The sequence below is a fragment of the Pseudophryne corroboree genome, chromosome 6, assembly GCF_028390025.1.
Source record: "Pseudophryne corroboree isolate aPseCor3 chromosome 6, aPseCor3.hap2, whole genome shotgun sequence".
Taxonomy (NCBI): Eukaryota; Metazoa; Chordata; class Amphibia; order Anura; family Myobatrachidae; genus Pseudophryne; species Pseudophryne corroboree.
In genome coordinates this window covers 210,511,554-210,530,590 of record NC_086449.1, presented here as the reverse complement: position 1 = coordinate 210,530,590, position 19,037 = coordinate 210,511,554, and positions in this window count along the sequence as shown.

Here is a 19,037-nt window from a genome sequence, read left to right as displayed (position 1 = left end):
TCTCCTCAGCTTCTGCCTTTGCATGTCTGATCACTTTCTTAGCATCCTTCCGTCTGTCAAGATACACCTCTTTGTCCTTAAACCATTACACAGGTACCTGTTGTCTGAACCCTAAGGGGACCTAGAGGAATCCTAGTCCTATACACAACAGACAGGGGGCATGCCATTCTTACTGACTCCATTTCCTTCGGGTAATGTTTCTTAAACCCAGTCGCCAGAGAACCCTAAATTTGGTTACACACCTAAAGAGTTATCTGTCCAATCTGTCTGGTGATCATAAAAAATAACCTGTAATGTTTGGGAGCAAATGACAATCAACCATTTGCTCAAAACATTGGAAAACAGACAATGGTCTTTCAGAAATATTGGCTAAATCTGATTGATTTAACAAATGTATCAGAACAATCAGGGGCGCTTTAAGGGAGGAGGAGGCCCGTGTTCAGCCTCCTCCGTTCGGGCCCCATCCTCTCTGCCACCAGCGCTGAGAGTCTGAGCACTATAGGGCTCAGACTCTACTGCGCATGCACAGATCACCAGGAAAATGGTGCGGTGGCCATTTTCCATGAGATTTCTCTTCTGCGCATGCGCAGTACTCCATGAAAATGGCCGCTGAGACACTTCCAGGGTTTTTTAACAGCGCTGTGACTCCGGAGGAGTGAGCATTTTAAAAATGTGTGCAGCATGTGCGGTGGGGGCCCCATCTGGACTCAGGGGCTCATGTGCACTGCACACACTGCACCCATTATAGAAACACCAGTTAGAACAATTGTTTTTGTCCATTTTCCAGCATTTGGGAGCAAATGGATGATTATCATTTGCTCCCATACATTACAGATTATTGTTCCCACCAGACAGATTGGACAGATAAATGTTTAGGTGTGTACCCAGCTTAACAGTGCATGTTCTGCATATCATCTAGCTGGAATATTGGCCCCCATTTATCAAGCCTAAATAGCACGGTGATAAAGTACCAACCAATCAGCTACTATCTGCCATGTCACAGGCTGTGTTTGAAAAATTACAGGTAGGAGCTGGTTGGCTGGTCATTTATCACCTTGCTATTTATCACTCTCTAAGTCTAAGGCTTGATAAATCTGGGCCATTGTATGATAATGCTACTACAGGTTGAGTATCCCTTATCCAAAATTCAAAATCCCACATTTTTGAGATAGACATAAGTATTATATACATGATCTATAAATATGTATATTTATAAATAATATATATATATATATATAATATATATAATATTTATGTTATTATCTCAGTGGGGGACCCACAAATTTGGGATTTTGAATTTTGGATAAGGGGTACTCAACCTGTACTACAGAATATGCAGACCTGATGGTGACCAAAGATCAATTGCAAATCTTAGAGATTTTAAAAGGTTTTAGGAAGTAAAAAAAATAGGATAATCTGTATCTTGTTTCTAATTTAAATCTGACTAAAAATATGTTATGTCTTAGCAGAATCTAATTTCACAACAGTCAGCAGTTGCGCATTCAGCAAGCAAAGAACAGAAACTGTCCTAACCTGACTGAGATAAGTAGTTCTTTATATTTCTGCCACCATGCTGCACTGGAACCTGCTCCTGAGTTCAGTGACAACAGATTGACCACAGCTTTGATTAAACTGATCGTTATACTGAGAGACAACACTCTCTTGTTATGTTCTCAGCTGTAATACGGGGGGACAAGTGTGAGAGAAATGTCACAACGTGGGGAGCTATGGAGTGGAAAGAGCGGCCTTTGGACGAGAAGCTCAAAGCCCCTGGTAAAATGATCTAAGTGGTTTTGGATTGTGGCCATGAGCCTCCTCCTCCTCTGGTTTAATGCACAAGGGATGTGTGAGAGGGTCACAGAACACTTGCTGGCAGTCCTGTACACACAGCTCATTCAGCAAGCTCATACAGCAGCACATAGATCCACAGTTTTAAAGAGGAATAATACCTGTGTAGTAAACAACTAGATAAAGCTGAAAGAAAAACTGTTTGTACTTTCTGTGACTGAAAAAGTAATGTAAACTAACACAAAATGTACGTTTCTTAAATTAAATTTCAAGTTGAAAGAGATGCTTGAGAGGGAGGGGCTATCTATACAATAAAAACACATACACAGGGTTCTGCACACTGCTAATACTCACAATTGTCCCGATTTTGTGGGACAGTCCAGGGACTCCAGGCACTGTCCAACTTCCCCACACAGAAGAGTAAATTCAGTCAAGGAGCCCAGAGACAAGAATTTTGTGTGTCCCCCCCCCCCCCTCCACTCACATTCACTGCCAACACCCCATCACAGCAGCACCCAGACAGACACTCTCACCAGGGGCATCAAGATGGAGGGGAGGATACAAATTACCTGGGCCTGAGCTTGTTAGAGGGTCATGGCCTGGGTTATCTGTCAAGGAGGACATGCACATCATATTCACCCTCCACATTCACGGACCGCCCAACATTTTGAAACGGAGAAGCGGGACTCCTGCGCATGCCCGAAAAGGGGGTGTAGCCTATATGAAAGGGGGCATAATCTATTCACATGAGAGATGGAAAAATGGGGCGTGGATTGCAGGTTCAGTGTTTCCGAGGCAATGCCCCCTAAATTCAGGCATGAGGTAGCTGTCCCTCCTCCTGCAGAGAGAAAGTTGGGAGGTACTGTATGTATAACCCAGTTATAAAAGCTTTTCTTAAATAAAATGCAATAGACTTAGGACCTGAATTATAGGTGGACACATTTGTGAATATGCTAATGATGCAGAGATGACCATTGATTGCATCTCTGATCCACTTGCATACAAAGATGCAACATTGATAGCACCATTAGACCTCTCTGCAACCCCATGGTTGCTCAGTGTAGTCGATTCAATTGTTTTCCCCACCCCCACCCGCACACACCCAGCTGCACCTAGATGGCACCAGGCGTAGTAATTAAAGGGACACATTTCAGCTCACAGTCTCCTGAAGTGCGAGCTAAAATGTAAGATAAATCAAACATTTGGGCACTCCAAGCAGGTGATTAGATGAGGTTAGCTGCTTTGCTCAGACAAACCCGATACTAATGGGTGGGAAGTAATTGAACTTCTCAAAAGGGCATTTCATTATGTTTGGGTGCCCACAAAACAATTGAATTCCCCCCCAGAATGTCTCTAGAAGTAAGCATCCAGAGCCTTTACAACAGCGGGCTTAATTCAGATCTGATCACAGCAGCAAAATATTTCTGTAATGGGCAAAACCATGTGCACTGCAGATGGGGCAGATGTAACATGTGCAGAGACAGTTAGATTTATTTATTTATTTATTTATTTTGGGGGGGGGGCGGTCCAGGCAACACAGGCGTGCCCAGATCGTGCGGGGGGTGGGCTGCAGCGGCTGTGTGATGTCACATGCAGCCGCTGTGACCCGGAGAGCGACGGGTAGCTCCCTGCCAGTGCACAGGAGCTGCGCTGGTAGGGAGCTACTCTTCAGGTACAAAAGCATCGCCACCGTGTGATGCTTTTGTACCTGTGCAGCAGAAGAGCCTGATATGTGGGACAGACTAGCCCTGTGCTGGGCGTCCCCCCTCATGTCTGTGAAAGTGATTGTAGATGTGCTAAATTCTGAACTACCCCCCAAGTGCACTGCAGGTGTTGCAGATATAACACTTGCAGAGAGAGTTAGAGTTGGGTGGGTTATATTGTTTCTGTGCAGAGTAAATACTGGCTGCTTTATTCTTACACTGCAATTTAGATTTCCGTTTGAACACACCCCACCCAAATCTAACTCCCTCTGCACATGTTATATATCTGCACCCCCCCCCCCCCCCGCACCCCACCCCCCTGCAGTGCACATGGCTTTGCCCATCTGCTAACAAATTTGCTGTAATGATCAAGTCTGAATTAGGCCCGGTGTGTTAAACTAAACAAGTGCTCTACCCAAAGTGGAATTATCTGCATTAGGAAGCAGGAACTGGTTGGTCATTACCACCTCCTCCCTTATCTTTGCACTCATTATAGAATTAAATCTTCTCTGCAGGCCTTGAAGACGTTGAGCTGCCAGGTAAGATTCAAAAACTGCCAATAGGGAAGGTGCAGTTTTACCAGACTGTTTTGTAAAATAATCTCGAGCAGACTATTTTGTAGGATAAGGGGGTGTGATATCCTTGACTGTTGTTTCCGATGGAAAGAATCCCACTGGGGGTAAGTAAATATACTTACCATTATCCTCCACAATAACCCCCTAACTCTCCCTTCCAGCAGCTTTCACCTAATCCCACAGGCTAACTCTAATCCTCCCCGGTGGTGCCCAAACCTGACCGCCACTCTAAGCAGCCTGAACCAGCATCCTGACCGCATCCCGGATGAGTCTACCTAATGGGGATATATACCTCAATTTACCTACCTAGGGCAGTATGGATGGTGTAATGGTTAGCATTACTGCCTCACAGCACTGAGGTCATGGGTTCAATCCCCACCATGGCCTTAACTGTGGGGAGTTTGTATATTCTCCCCATACTTGCGTGGGTTTCCTCCGGGTACTCCGGTTTCCTCCCACAATCCAAAAAATATATATAAACTGGCAGGTTAATTGGATCCAAGCAAAATTAACATGAATGTGTATGTGTGTACATGTGGTAGGGAATATAGACTGTAAGCTCCACTGGGGCAGGGACTGATGTGAATGGCTAAATATTCTCTGTAAAGCGCTACAGAATATGTGTGCGCTATATAAATAACTGGTAATAATTAAATAATAAATAATAATACCACGCATGCGCGGTGGTCATTTTGGCTGTGATTTTCGCCGCTGGAAATGCACAGCATGGACTCCTGAGTGGTAAGTATTAAAATATGGGTGCAGTGTGTGGAGTGTGGGCCCCCCTGGACCCAGGAGCCGTGTGCACCACACACATTGCCCCCATTATACTGTAGAAATGCCAATGACTGTCTCTCGTAACGTGCAAGCAATGGCACCTGTCAAACAATTTATTTTGAATGTGTGTGTAAATTTAATTTTTTGGAAATGTAAAATCAAGAGGCTGCTGGCGTGTAGTGAACTTTGGGTCCGTATACAGATAAGTAAACACGCTCCTATGGTGTGATGAATACTGTACGGTACTGTGTTTTGTTTTTTTGTCCTGCTGCTTTAGCAATTGCTTGTGTGTCAGAAACACAGGAAATCTTAGCAGCTATGTGTGGAAGGTGTGATATTTACCCTGCAGGTATACAGCTATTTGCTCAACTTCTCTGGAATTTTTTATCTATAGTTTATGACAGTTAGGGACAAAACAGTTACTTAGCCCCTTCAGGACTAGAGGGCAAATTATACTGTTTAAAACAATAGATAAATTATTTGTAAAAGAAAACAAACATAAATGCTTTCAAAAATAGACCTGTTAACAGTTTATTTTTTACCAATGATCAAAATTCAAAGTGAATGAACAGAAGAGAAATCTAAATCAAATCAATATTTTAATATCTAAATCAAATCACCCTTTGCCTTTAAAGATAAATTCTTCTAGATACACTTGCACACTGATTTTGGAGGAACTTGGCAGTGAGGTTGCTCCAAACATCCTGGAGAACTAACCACAGATCTTCTGTGGATGTAGGCTTGCTCAAATCCTTCTGTATCTTCATGTAATTCCAGACAGACTTGATAATGTTGAGATTAGGGCTCTGTGGGGGCCATATGATCACTTACAGGACTCCTTGTTCTTCTTTATGTTGAAGATAATTCTTAATTACATTGGCTGTATGCTTGGGGTCGTTGTCCTGCTGCAGAATAAATTTGGAACCAACCAGATGTCTCCCTGATGGAAATGCATGATGGGCATCCCGGGCCGTGGAGTTGCACTGATAAAGCCGGCGCAGAGGAGGAAGCTGGCACTGAGGAGTGACTGCTGGGTCCAGCCTCAGCTGTTGACCGACCTACAGACACCCTTCCTGGGTTCCCTGGATCAGGGCACAGATGAAGACCTACTCCAGGATAACATCTTCCTCTATGTGGATGTGATGACCGCAAAGAAGTGTCTACAGAGCTGGACAGTGGTTGCTCATCTCCCCTCCTTGTGCCAGTCCCCCCATACCAGCCGGACACCTGACAGCCTGGCACACCAGTAGGGGCACCATCCTCACTGACTCCATGATGGTCTGCTCTGTGTGACCTACTGTGATCTACTACTGTGAGCATTATGTGTATAAGTAGCACTACTACTGTGGGCGTTGTGTTTAAAGGGTACTACTGTGTAGGGTAATATATGTAAGGGGCACTACTGTGTGACATAACATGAATAAAGGACACTACTATGTCTGCCTCACCACCCCTGTCCTCTTAAGGATGCATCTCCTTTTGAGTGGCCACACCCTCTTTCCCGTGGGGGGGGGGGGTCAACAGTACACTCAGGATGAACATTAAATGACTTCATACATACACACACAATGTTATGGACTGGCACTCCCACTTGTATAAATAGTCTCGCCCCAGTGCCCTCTGACACAAAGGGATACATAGCTTGCAAAGAAACGGCAGCACTCAGAGACCTCAGATAGACAAAAAAATGTGTATTAAAGCATCACAGCAAAATCTTCCAACGTTTCGGGGTTGCTGCGCCCCCTTTGTCAAGGTGAACAACAATACAATAACACAAGAAACATTAACATTGTACTGTGAGAACAAGACATTGAAATTAGATGGATGCACACTGTCCCTCTTTATTACTGTTTAAAATACAATTTTATTCTAAAGTAAAATTGACTTGAAAAAGCTTTAGATAAGCAAAATGCGCATCGGATAGTATGTGTCCTGTCCTAGGGTTTAATTATTGATTTAACACACTCTGAAACATTATTACATGCGTTATTGTATCTATCACTGCACCACCGTGGTCACTCTGAATGACAGCGGTGGGGGCATTGATTAGAAATACCAATATTCATTACTCGCAGGCATTATTTTAACTACTCATAAAAGGTGGGGATGCCCACTATAGTACATAGAAACATAGAATTTGACAGCAGATAAGAACCGCTTGGCCCATCTAGTCTGCCCCTTTTTTGAACATATTTTTTTTTTATCTCAAACCTTACTTGATAATCATTTCTTTGTAAGGATATCTGTATGTCTATCCCCTGCATGTTTAAATTGCTCTACTGTCTTAGCCTCTACCACCTCTGATGGGAGGCTATTCCACTTGTCTACTACCCTTCCTGTGAAGTAATTTTTCCTCAAATTTCCCCTGAACCTCTCCCCCTCCAGTCTCAGTGCATGTCCTCGTGTCCTATTGCTTCTCTTCATTTGGAGAATGTTTCCCTCCTGGACATTGTTAAAACCTTTGATATATTTGAAAGTTTCTATCATGTCCCCCCTTTCCCTTCTCTGCTCCAAACTATACATAGTGAGATTTCTCAGTCTTTCTGGGTATGTTTTGTGATGTAGGCCATGCACCATTTTAGTTGCCCTTCTTTGTACAGTCTCTAATATATTAATATCCTTTTGAAGATATGGCCTCCAGAATTTAACACAGTATTCTATATGAGGCCGTACCAATGACCTATACAGTGGCATTATTACTTCTTTCTTTCAGCTGCTGATTCCTCTTCCAATGCAGCCAAGCATCTGACTAACCTTATTCATTGCTTTGTTACATTGCTTACCTGCCTTTAAGTCACCTGAAATAGTGATGCATAGATCCCTTTCCTCCTCAGTAGTTTCCATTATAGTGCCATTAATACTATATTTAGCCTTTGGATTTTTGAGACCCAAGTGCAAGAGTTTACATTTTTTTGGCATTAAACTGTAATTGCCACACTCTTGACCATTCCTTGACCATTCCTCATAGTATGAGTAGTACTGGCACAAAGTGTAACTTGCATGTAATAAATTAAGTCCTATACGGTAGCATATCGCTGAATGAGAAACAGTATTTATAACATGAAAGTGAATTTATGAAAAAACTGAACTTTGAATGTGGAATAAAATAAAGCACAGAACACAAACACCTGTGATATAATAACCAGAAAGGGAAGATCACAACGGCTGTGAGACAGACTGTCAATTTATACTGTTATGTGTGTGGTTAGGAAAATGATCTAATAAGCTCTTATTCAGAATAAGAAAAGGAATAAAGTTAAGATACTAAATTATTATATGGTATCCACTATACACATGTAGAGAGCTTTCATAATATCTATTCTATAACAAATAACTCCCTGTCTTCACTGTCTGGCAATTTTGTTACAAGCCATAGAACCGTTTGTGGCTACAATTGTTACGAAACAGTAATTGAATGTTTTGTGGTTAATAGCTAAGATCCCCAGCAACTAACAGAATAAATTTTTGATACTTGTCTCTATAGGAAAGGAAGTGAACAATTAATCATTACAAGAGAGTGTTATTTGTGAGTGATATCCACAAGAAAGGACAGGACACAAAAATGTTTTAATACTTTATTCACAAATTTATACATTTTTTCTATCACATTGTCTTCTCTAATTTTCTTTCACGCTTTATTTAGTCTAGAATAGGGGTGGGCAACATGCGGCCCGCGGGCCGGATGCGGCCCGCGAACCGATTCTGCCTGGCCCACTGTCCCATACCACTGTGCAATGACAAGCGGCCCGGCTGAGCCGCTTGTCATTGCGCTCCGAAGCTCCGAGATGCGGCGCCGCTGAGGAAATACCCGGTCTGCTGACCGGGATTTCCTCTGTGACATCAGGCGCTGGGCGGCATAGGGGGCGGAGCCACGGCAGGAGCGTGCAGAGGGCAGCGGGTAGCAGCAGCGGCTCTGCGCAGCGCCGCAGGCAGCGGATCTGGCAGAAGGCGGTGGATAATCTGAGCAGCAGATCTGCCACTGTGAAAAAAACACATCAAAGGTAAAGCTCCTACTTGGTCGGGGGGGGGGGGGGGGGGGGGGGGGGCAGGAGGAGGGAGGGAGGAGAGGAGGGGGGTAGAGACTGCTGTATAGGTTCAGGGGAAGGGGGGTAGAGACTGCTGTATAGGTTCAGGGGAGGTGGTGAAGGGGGGTAGTGACTGCTATATGGGTTCAGCGGTGGGGGAAGGGGGGTAGAGACTGCTATATGGGTTTAAGGGAGAGGGGAGGTTTGAGACTGCTATGTGGGTTCAGGGAAGCGGCTGGGGGGGTTCACTACGATCTGCCGGCGGCCGGCCTCCTGGCGACCAGCATACCGGCGCCGGGAGGCCGGCCGCCGGCTTACCGACAGTGTGGCGAGCGCAAATGAGCCCCTTGTGGGCTCGCTGCACTCGCCACACTACGGGCACGGTGGCGCGCTAAGCTATTTTATTCTCCCTCCAGGGGGGTCGTGGACCCCCACGAGGGAGAATAAGTGTCGGTATGCCAGCTGTCAGGCTCCCGGCGCCGGTATGCTGGTCGCCGGGAGCCCGACCGCCGGCATACTGAAGACCACCCGTGGGGGGAGCTAGTAACCAGCTGTGAATATGATTGATAACATTCAGACCTGATCGCTAGGGTGTGATGTTTGCACTGCTACGATCAGGTAGTCGCCACCTACAGGGGGAGGGAAATCACTGTGCAGGGGAGCGATCGCATGTGCAGGAGAGCTGCAGAAACAGAAGTTTGTGCAGTCTCTGCGCAGCCCAGGACTTACTCTTCCAGTGCGATGATCGGGGCCGGAGCTGACGTCAGAAACCCTCCCTCCAAATGCCTGGTCCCTCCTGCGTTTTCCGTGCACTCCTCTAAACCGGTCAGTTGCCACCCACAAACGGCCTCTTCCTGTCAATCACCTTGCGATCACCTGTGCGATCGCTTTGTTCGCACCATCCCATCACTGCCTGACGCTCCCCAGCGCGGCGGACCGACGTGCCTGCACACTGCAATGCATGCACAGTTCAGACCCGATCATCCGCTGTGCGAAAATACACAGCAGTGACTGGGTCTGAATTGGGCCCTATAACGGGTCTCATTTTGCAGTAACTGCTGACTAAGGGGCTGATTCAGACCTGATCACTGTGCTGCAAATTTTGCTGTCCTGCGTTCGGGTAGTCGCCGCCCCCAGGAGGAGTGTAAATTCACCCCTGCAAGTGTACGATCGTATGTGTACGCAGAGCTGCAAAAATCTACTTTGTGCAGTCTCTGCGCAGCCCAGGACTTACTCCTACAAATATTTGTCATTCATATTAGTCCCCGCCCTTGTGTGTGGCCCTCGAATATTCACTGGAAGTGTTAAGCGGCCCCCCAGCTGAAATAATTGCCCACCCCTGGTCTAGAAGTAGGCTATATAGTTAATAATAAGTAATTAAGGGCCCTACAGGCAGTTAAAATGAGGTGGAATGTTGATACCTGTTTTTAAATAAAATAATAAAATTGTATTTTAAACAGTAATAAAGAGGGAGGGTGTGCACCTATCTAAATGTCTTTTTCTCCCTGTACAATGTTAATCTATTTGATAATTGGAGGGTAGCACCCAATATTGGTGGCCACAAACAAATATATAGATACTTTTTTCCTGATGGAAAGACCACTACTTCCTGAGATAATATATGTACAATCTGGTGCTGAAAAACTTTCTCTCCTAACACAAGAAACATACCTTTTTATCAGGAGAGCCTGCCTGTGTGAGCTGAAACCACTTTCCAGTCTCGAGACCTGGCGTCTTCCATATACGTCATCATAAGCAGAGGCGTAACTAGCACGGGGGGAGCAGGGCACGTGCCCTGGGCGCTGTGGCAGCCCCAGCAGAGGGGGCGCCACCGACACCTGCACGGCCCGCTCGCCCCATGCGACAGGGTTTCGGCGCCGGTGCTGCGGTTGGGCAGTAAAGGTATGTCCCTAATTAATATGGCCGCCGGCTGCTCCAGGAGGATGCACAGCCCAGTCCACCCGCCGTCATTTCCTCGCAGTGTGACGTCAGCACGTCACACCGCGCACCCTCCTTACCGCCTGCCCTGCGCTGCCGGCATGCCGCTGTTCAGGACTGGGACCGCTGGAGGATGACACAGTGGTGGTGAGTGACAGTGTAAGTGTGTGTCCTTTGTGTACATAATGTTTGTGTGTGTCTTCTATGTGTGTGTATATTTTCTATCTGTGTGTATATTTATGTGTTCAGTGTGTTTGTGTATAATTTCCTGTGTATGTGTATCATGTGTGTGTGTGTGTGTGTGTATATATATATATATATATATATATATATATATATTGGTCGAAGTGGTGGCACTTCTCCACAGACATGGAAGTATATATCTTTCTTTTAATTAGCAGACAGCAACGGCATGTGGGAAGAGGCCGGAGGCCCTGGAGGACTCACCAAAGACCGGAGGAGGAGCGGAGACCTGCGCACCAGCTGAAGAGATGCGAGGGAGCGAGCCGCAGGATCAGGAGAGGACCAACGCCAGGGAGGAGCCGCCATGCCTGCACCTGTCACCAGAGCAACCAGAGCCATCCGTGCTGAGTGAAGAAGATGCCGCAGAAGAGGAGGAGTCCAGGCAGCCGCAGGACCGGGGAAGGACATCCAACCTTCCGGGACCCTGCAGCAATGGATGAGACTGACCAGCGACGGGAGCACCGGCATCACGGATGACACCTGCTTACCAGAGCAAGGACCCGCAGAAGGCCCCCGGCTGGCTTAAAGAAGATGGCGCGGAACAGCAGGGAGGATGGCGCACATCGGGATCCTGAAGCTGGAGAGAAGATCCCCTTCGGAGCGCAGCAGACCACACTGAAAAGGGTGCATCCTCAGTGCGGTGCTCTGCATCATGGGTTGCGCCGAAGATGTGGAGTGTCGGAGGTGGCAGAAGCGCCGCAGCTTGGGGGGGAGAAACCGCAGCAACCCTTTCGCTGCTAAGCTCTGCAATTAGTCAATTAAGGGGGTAGGCTCCCCTCACCACAGTGCCCCGCAGGATTAGTTAATTAAGGGGGTAGGCTCCCCTCACTCTATAATGTGAATTTTGGCTCATATTATGTGCTATAATATGAATTTCGGCTCATACCATGTGCTATAATATGAATTTCGGCTCATTCTGAGTGCTATAATGTGAATTTCGGCTCATTCGGCACAAGCATAATTGCTGCCTTCACTTTTTCATTCCCCCTTCAAGAATTCCACTTCGACCACTGCACCTACATCGATACATACACACCCTGACATCTTTATATACAGTGACACCGGTGGCATGCACACATACTTTCCGTTTGTTTTTGTTTTTATGTTTTTTTTTGGGGGGTGCCTTTATTGATCTTGCCCTGGGCTCCAAAAACCCTTGTTATGCCTCTGGTCATATGATAGCAGCTGCCGGTTACCATAGCAGCTGGATGCCGTCGCTGACTCCATGACGTACTAAGTGGTAAGGAAAGTGATAGTTACAGCACCCAATCACATATAGAACAGCTCATGTTAGTAAATTACTATAAGAATGGCATTAAAGACAATAGAAGTAGAGTATGGAAGCAGGTCAATTGAATAATATAGTGACAAAATTATATATAATGGTGGCCACGATATATATAACGGATGTCATAGAAGAAACGATAGTGTTTCAACTATGTGTATATCAGGGCTCATTTAAAAAGAGGTTAAAGAAAAAGCCCCTCAGGAAACGATCAAAACTATGTGCATAAATGGTGTCTTGGGACCTGATTGTGAAATAATCGAAATAGGTGAAAACACTCATGTTGAAATATTAAAAGGTGTCTAGTGTATAAAGGTTAATACTAACCCGCTTCTCGGTTAAGACCTATCAAATAATTGTGGGTCTAAGTGTAGTGCTAGAGAAGCAAGCAGGGGTTAAAGTGAGCCGGAGTGGGGCGGAACTGCGTTCCGTCAGTTCCACTTGGAGACGGAACGCAGTTCCGCCTCCTCCAGCTCACCTAACCCGATGTGTGGCCGGCACTGCAGGGAGATGCCGCTGAGATTGCATCCGGCGGCAGCCATAGAGTCAGGAGCGCAGTACTGAGCTCCGGTTTCCGGCACTGTCACTGTGCGCTATGGGAAAGACGTCATGACGTCTCTCCCATAGTGCCGAGGAGCGAGCGCCCAGAGGACTGCAGCAGCCGGACACAGAGCGGGGCTTGGTGAGTATGGTGTATATTGTTTTTTTTTTTTTCAGTTGTACAGGGGCATCTACTGGGGGCATAACTACAGAGGGGCACCTACTGGGGGCAAACTACTGGGGGGCATTACTACGGGTGCATAACTACAGGGGCGTTACTACTGGGGGTGTAACTATAGGGGCAATACTACTTGGGGGCAATACAACTTGGAGACATAACTACAGGGGCTAAACTACAGGAGCTAAACTACAGGGGCATAACTACAGGGTCTAAACTACAGGGGCTAAACTACAAGGGGGCAAACTACAGGGGTGCAAATTACAGGGGGGCATTACTACTGGGGGCATTACTACAAGGGGCAAACTACTGGGGCTAAACTAGTGGGGGCATTACCACTGGGAGGATAAACTAAAGGGGGGGTAAAGTACTGCAGGGGCATTACCACTGGGGGCATAACTACTAGGGCTAAATGACAGGGGGCATTACTACAGGCAGCATTACTACTGGGGGCAATACTACACAGGGGCATTACTAATGGGGGCACTACTAATGAGGGCATTGTAAAGGGGGTTCTATATAAGGGGCACTACCACTGTGGGCACTACCAGTACAGTGTACATTGCATAAGGAGCACTACTACTGTGGGAATTGTATAAGGGGCGCTACTGCTGTGGGCATTATGTGTATTATGGGGTGCTACTACTGTGGGCATTATTACTATTGTGTGACCATGCCCCTTTCTTTTTAAGATCATGTCCCTTTATTGCGGCCTTTATCATGAGGCCTACTGTGACAAATTACATTACTATGTGGGCACTGCTATTATGTAGTGTTAGGACTGCTGATATCGGAGAAGCTGTGAAGTGGCTCAGCAGCTAAACATGTGTTTGCAAACATGTGTGACTGATTCTCTGAATTTCTATTACCAGATAGGTTCAGGTATGGTTACAGGTCATTTTTAGTGTGCTGAAGGGAAATTTAGGGGTGGGGATTTGCACACCCCCTCTCTGTCTGTTGTTTGTCAGTGACCTTCCCCCTTTCCAGCACCTGATACATAATTATCTCCAGGAATGACCGAGCAACTACCATTGTTTGTCTGCTTGTGTGGGAGAGCCATTGAATGGGAGCAGTATTTGGAAGGCATGCTGTTCCTTGTAGTGCCAATGGGAGATCCTGGGGGTGGCTCCCGGGTAAGTTAGCTCTCTGTCTGGATGTATTTTAGTAATAGCCTTTATCATGAGGCCTACTGTGACAAATGACATGACCCTATGTGGGCACTGCTATTATGTAGTGTTAGGACTGCTGATATCAGAGAAACCGTGAAGTGGTTCAGCAGCTAAACATGTGTTTGCAAACATGTGTGACTAATTCTCTGAATTTCTATTACCAGATAGGTTCAGGTATGGTTACAGGCAATTTTTAGTGTGCTGAAGGGAAATTTAGGGGTGGGGATTTGCACCCCTTCCCCCTCTCTGTCTGTTGTAATTGTATTGTTGTTCACCTTGACAAAGGGGTGCAGCAGCCCCGAAACGTTGGAAGATGTTGCGGTGATGTTTTAATATACGCTTTTGTCTATCTAAAGTCTCCAAGTGCCGCTGTTTCTTTGCAAGATATGTGTATATATATATATATATATATATATATATATATACAGTATATATATATATATACAGTATATATATATATATATATATTTCTATATATGTGTGTGTGTGTGTGTGTGTGTGTGTGTGTGTATACAGTTGCCATGCATATGTATTTACCCCAGGCTAGCCACAGCAACCCATTGGGTTAGTACAGTGGGTGTAGTACGGGTGACCGGCGGTCTCCTGACCGCCGGTCACCTTACCGACGCCGGGATCCCGGCAGCATACCGACGCCGGGATCCCGGCGGGGAGGGGCGAGTGCAGCAAGCCCCTTGCGGGCTCGGTGGCGACCTGCGGTCGCCACGGGTTCTATTCCCACTCTATGGGTGTCGTGGACACCCACGAGTGGAAATAGTCCCTGTTGGTCGGCATGCCGACCATCGGGATAGTGAGCCGTCGGGCTCACGGAGGAGGTCATGTGACTGTCGGTCAGCCGACCGGCGGTCACATGACTACCACCCAGTACAGTAGCCTCCTGGAATTGTTTTAAGTGGTCTTTCTCCAGTAAATTCCAAAGATTTTGGCCTGAGTCTGTTTATTGTTATAGTAGGTGATATCAGCGACATCCGCTGTAGACCAATATTCTTAATGGGCACTACGGTCTGGTCCCATTTACCAATCTCTGAAAAGATTAGCATTTCAGAGAATGTCCAGGTTAGATAACACAACCTTCAAGTGATAATAGGTGCTCTGCCCTCATGGCGATACTGTACATAATCAGAGAGGGATATTCTAATCTCTCCTCAGCAAATAAACAATGAATTATGCTATGCACCTGCGCACTGTGCCATTAAGGGTAGACCTGGCTGGCTGCAGCACATAAATAGGTAACCAACCTATGCGTGGACAAATTATAATACAAAAGATGTGCTGCACTCAGCCTAGTGTGTGAGGATTGTAGTGCTTGTTACCATTAAACTGATCTAAATTCATAAATTGTATACTTTACTAAATGAGCATAAACCAAGTATTGGATGTAATATTATGCAGATAAGCAAAAAAAATCATGTGTCACTTCTGTGTTCAGCCTAATGCTACAAATGAGAATAATACAAATTTATATAAATGTACACTTTACTCAGTAAATGTAATAAATATGAAAACACAAATTTTGGATATAGTATTGAACAAGTACACGATGAAGGTAAATTATGTAAAGGGAACGGAGATTTGAGCTTCAATGGCGGAAGAAAGAAGAAAGGAAGAAAAGGGAAGAATGAATGAAAAATGTTTTTAGAGGAAGTATATTGGTGTGTACTGTGAAGTAGGATGAGGAATGTGATCACTTTGATTGGATAGTAAAACAATTTAGGTGTATGATGGTAACAGTCCCGGATTGCTTGGTACTTGATGTTGTTTCTCTATACTGCTCTCTGCACACTAAATCAAAATGCTGTTAAATTAAGCAAATTGTCTCCACGGAATATAATAAAGTCAGTGGTGCTGCCAAACGTGGGTGAGTGACGGCGTCCCGCTCACTCACTTAGGTACCTGGTTCTTGCCGCGTCTTACTGAGTCAGTTTAATCTGCCCCCGGGTGCCTCTGCGCTCCGGACTCGCCGTCCTCCGCTCCTTCATCGTGTACTTGTTCAATACTATATCCAAAATTTGTGTTTTCATATTTATTACATTTACTGAGTAAAGTATACATTTATATAAATTCATATTATTCTCATTTGTAGCATTAGGCTGAACACTGCAGTGACACATGATTTTTTTGCTTATCTGCAAAATATTACATCCAATACTTGGTTTATGCTCATTAATAAAGTATACAATTTATGAATTTAGATCAGTTTTATTGGTAACAAGCACTACAATCCTCACACACTAGGCTGAGCGCAGCACATCTTTTATATTATACTTTGAAAAATAATACTGTGTCAGTGCAGGAAGAAAAGTGATAAAGATAGTTTACCAGGACATTTTGTGATAAATTATACATACAATAGGCACATACTGTAGTATACAAAATATGACATGTTGTCATTTCCCATGCTTAAGAGGCCGAGTTATTAAAAGAAGAAAAGTACTATCACTTGAAAACAGAAGTAAGGTTTTCTTCTTGTTTTGCCCTTTACACTAAAAGGTTACCAATGGTGATAACACACTTGTCATCAATAATTGTTGATATGTAGTTAAATGGTAAAACGCTATGCGCTGTCTCTTCACTGTGTGTTATTGTGCATAGCTCATTTCACTAGATAACATCACATCTGAGTAAATATTATCAACAAAACTTAAAGGTCAGCCTCTCTAGATTCTAAGGGGGATATTCAATTGTTTGAATAGTCAGTTGGGTGTCCTTTTTCCTATCTAATAGACAGGGGAATAAACAGACACCCAACTGACTTATTAAACAATTGAATTCCCCCTAAGTGTCAGATTGTTTACATGCCTCTGTAAAAGCATCTGCAAGTGCACAAGTCTGTCACTGTGTTACTGGAGCACCCCAGTGCTGTATGGCTGTACAGTACTTAGCCCAAGAGAGATTGATACCTAATCATATTAATTGCTGTTTGTCTTATATCTGCTGTATCCTGTTATATACAATTAAACCTACTCCAGTTTGGAATTAACGTGTGGACTAACCTATTTGCTCACATCCGCTATGCGCCTACCAACTTGTAGGCATCTTCCAATAACAATGACCTTGCAGTCTTTAGGGCTATTTGTCAATGCAAACGCTTATTTAATAAGTAAATCTGTAGTACTTGTAATCAGGGGCATAAATACAAGAGACAATAAAAGACAGTCACATCCGGATGCCAGCCCTGAATGGGCACAGTGACCGCCTCCATTATTCCAGGTTCTGCTTTATGTGCCTCAGAGCAGGAATAAGCAGGGAGCCCAGGGGGCACATGCTCCGGTACTTCCTTTCTCTGTCCGGGTGCTGCTGGGGTAAAGATCTGCAGGAGGCAGGGTCCCTCCCACAGCACCGACACCTATGGGGAGAGACTTCCTCTTAAGTGCAGACTCCCTCCACCCTAACGTCCCCTCCTTCTTGCAGCTGTCCAAGGGGCACAGGCAGCCACACAGGGGAACCATGTCTCCTTTGCAGATGACCCGAGCCAGGCACTCTAACAAGCCTGGGCCCAGATAATTAGTCCCCTACTCCCATCTTGATGCCTCTAGAGAGAGTGTGTGTCTGGGTCCTGCTGGGACGGGGTGTTGGTAATGTCTGTGAGCAGAGGGGAGGGGCACCAACAGTAATCTTGCCTCCGGGCTCCTAGTATGAACTTACACCCCTGCTTGTTATGCCACAATACCTGTTTTGTTATCACATCTCAAGTACAGAGATACAGTATCTGCCTTTACTGATATACATGATAAAGATAGTTTCTGTCTGTAAAGTTATAGTCAAAGGGTGAATATGATAGACAGGGATGAGTTCTGAAGCTGTTCTCAGTAACCTATGCATATTATACATGTTACGTCAATGCTGATTGGTTGCCATGTGCAACTTCTCCAGTGGTTCACTTCTCCGCTGTTATCACTGCTTAGTACATGTCCCCAGAGTGAGAGAGATGGGGGGAGTGAGTTCCAAGGGGAAAAGGAGGGGACAGGGAGGGTTTGGGGGGCGGGTGGGAGAGATATGAAGTCAGGATAGATGACAGATTGGAAAAAGAGGGGGAGAATGCACGTCTACAATACAATAGGTATGAGAATCATGTAATACTGTTGTTGTCACATCAGTTTCCTACTGTAAGTAGAAATATGTGCAGCACGTCAAAGCTTCAAGGTTTCTCTTTCATTTAGATACATGCCAGAGTAGCTGTGGCCTCAAAACATTTCAATACACTTTATTCTAATAGTGGACATGGATATAGGAGCCTCTTATTCAGTAAATATCGCAAAAGGCATTGTAATATTCTGCTAATATAATCTAATAATAATCAAATTCCATTTTCAAACTTGGTAACTATTAAAGATCATTTATGGAGTGTAAGAAAAAAAAAGCAGTATGTGTTTCTAAAAAAAAAAAAAAAAAAGTACATTTGCTGGCAAAACCCCCTGATTGATCTGGGATTCGGTCTGAAGATCGACATATCTAGGTCGACAATGTTTAGGTCGACATGTTTTCAATGTCAACAGGGTTTCTAGGTCGACAGGTCAAAAGGTCGACATGAGTTTTTCAATTTGTTTTCTTTTTTTGAAGTTTTTCATACTTAACAATCCACGCAGACTACAATTGGGAATAGTAACCTGTGCTGAGTGCAGTGGTAGTGGAGCGAGCCACCTTGCGCTCGCCATGTGAGGGGACACGATCCACTAATTGGGCTTCCTGGTCACTGTACGGAGAAAATGACACAAAAAAAAATGAAAAACTCATGTCGACATTTTGACCTGTCAACCTAGAACATGTTGACCCAGAAACCCTGTCGACCTTGAAAACA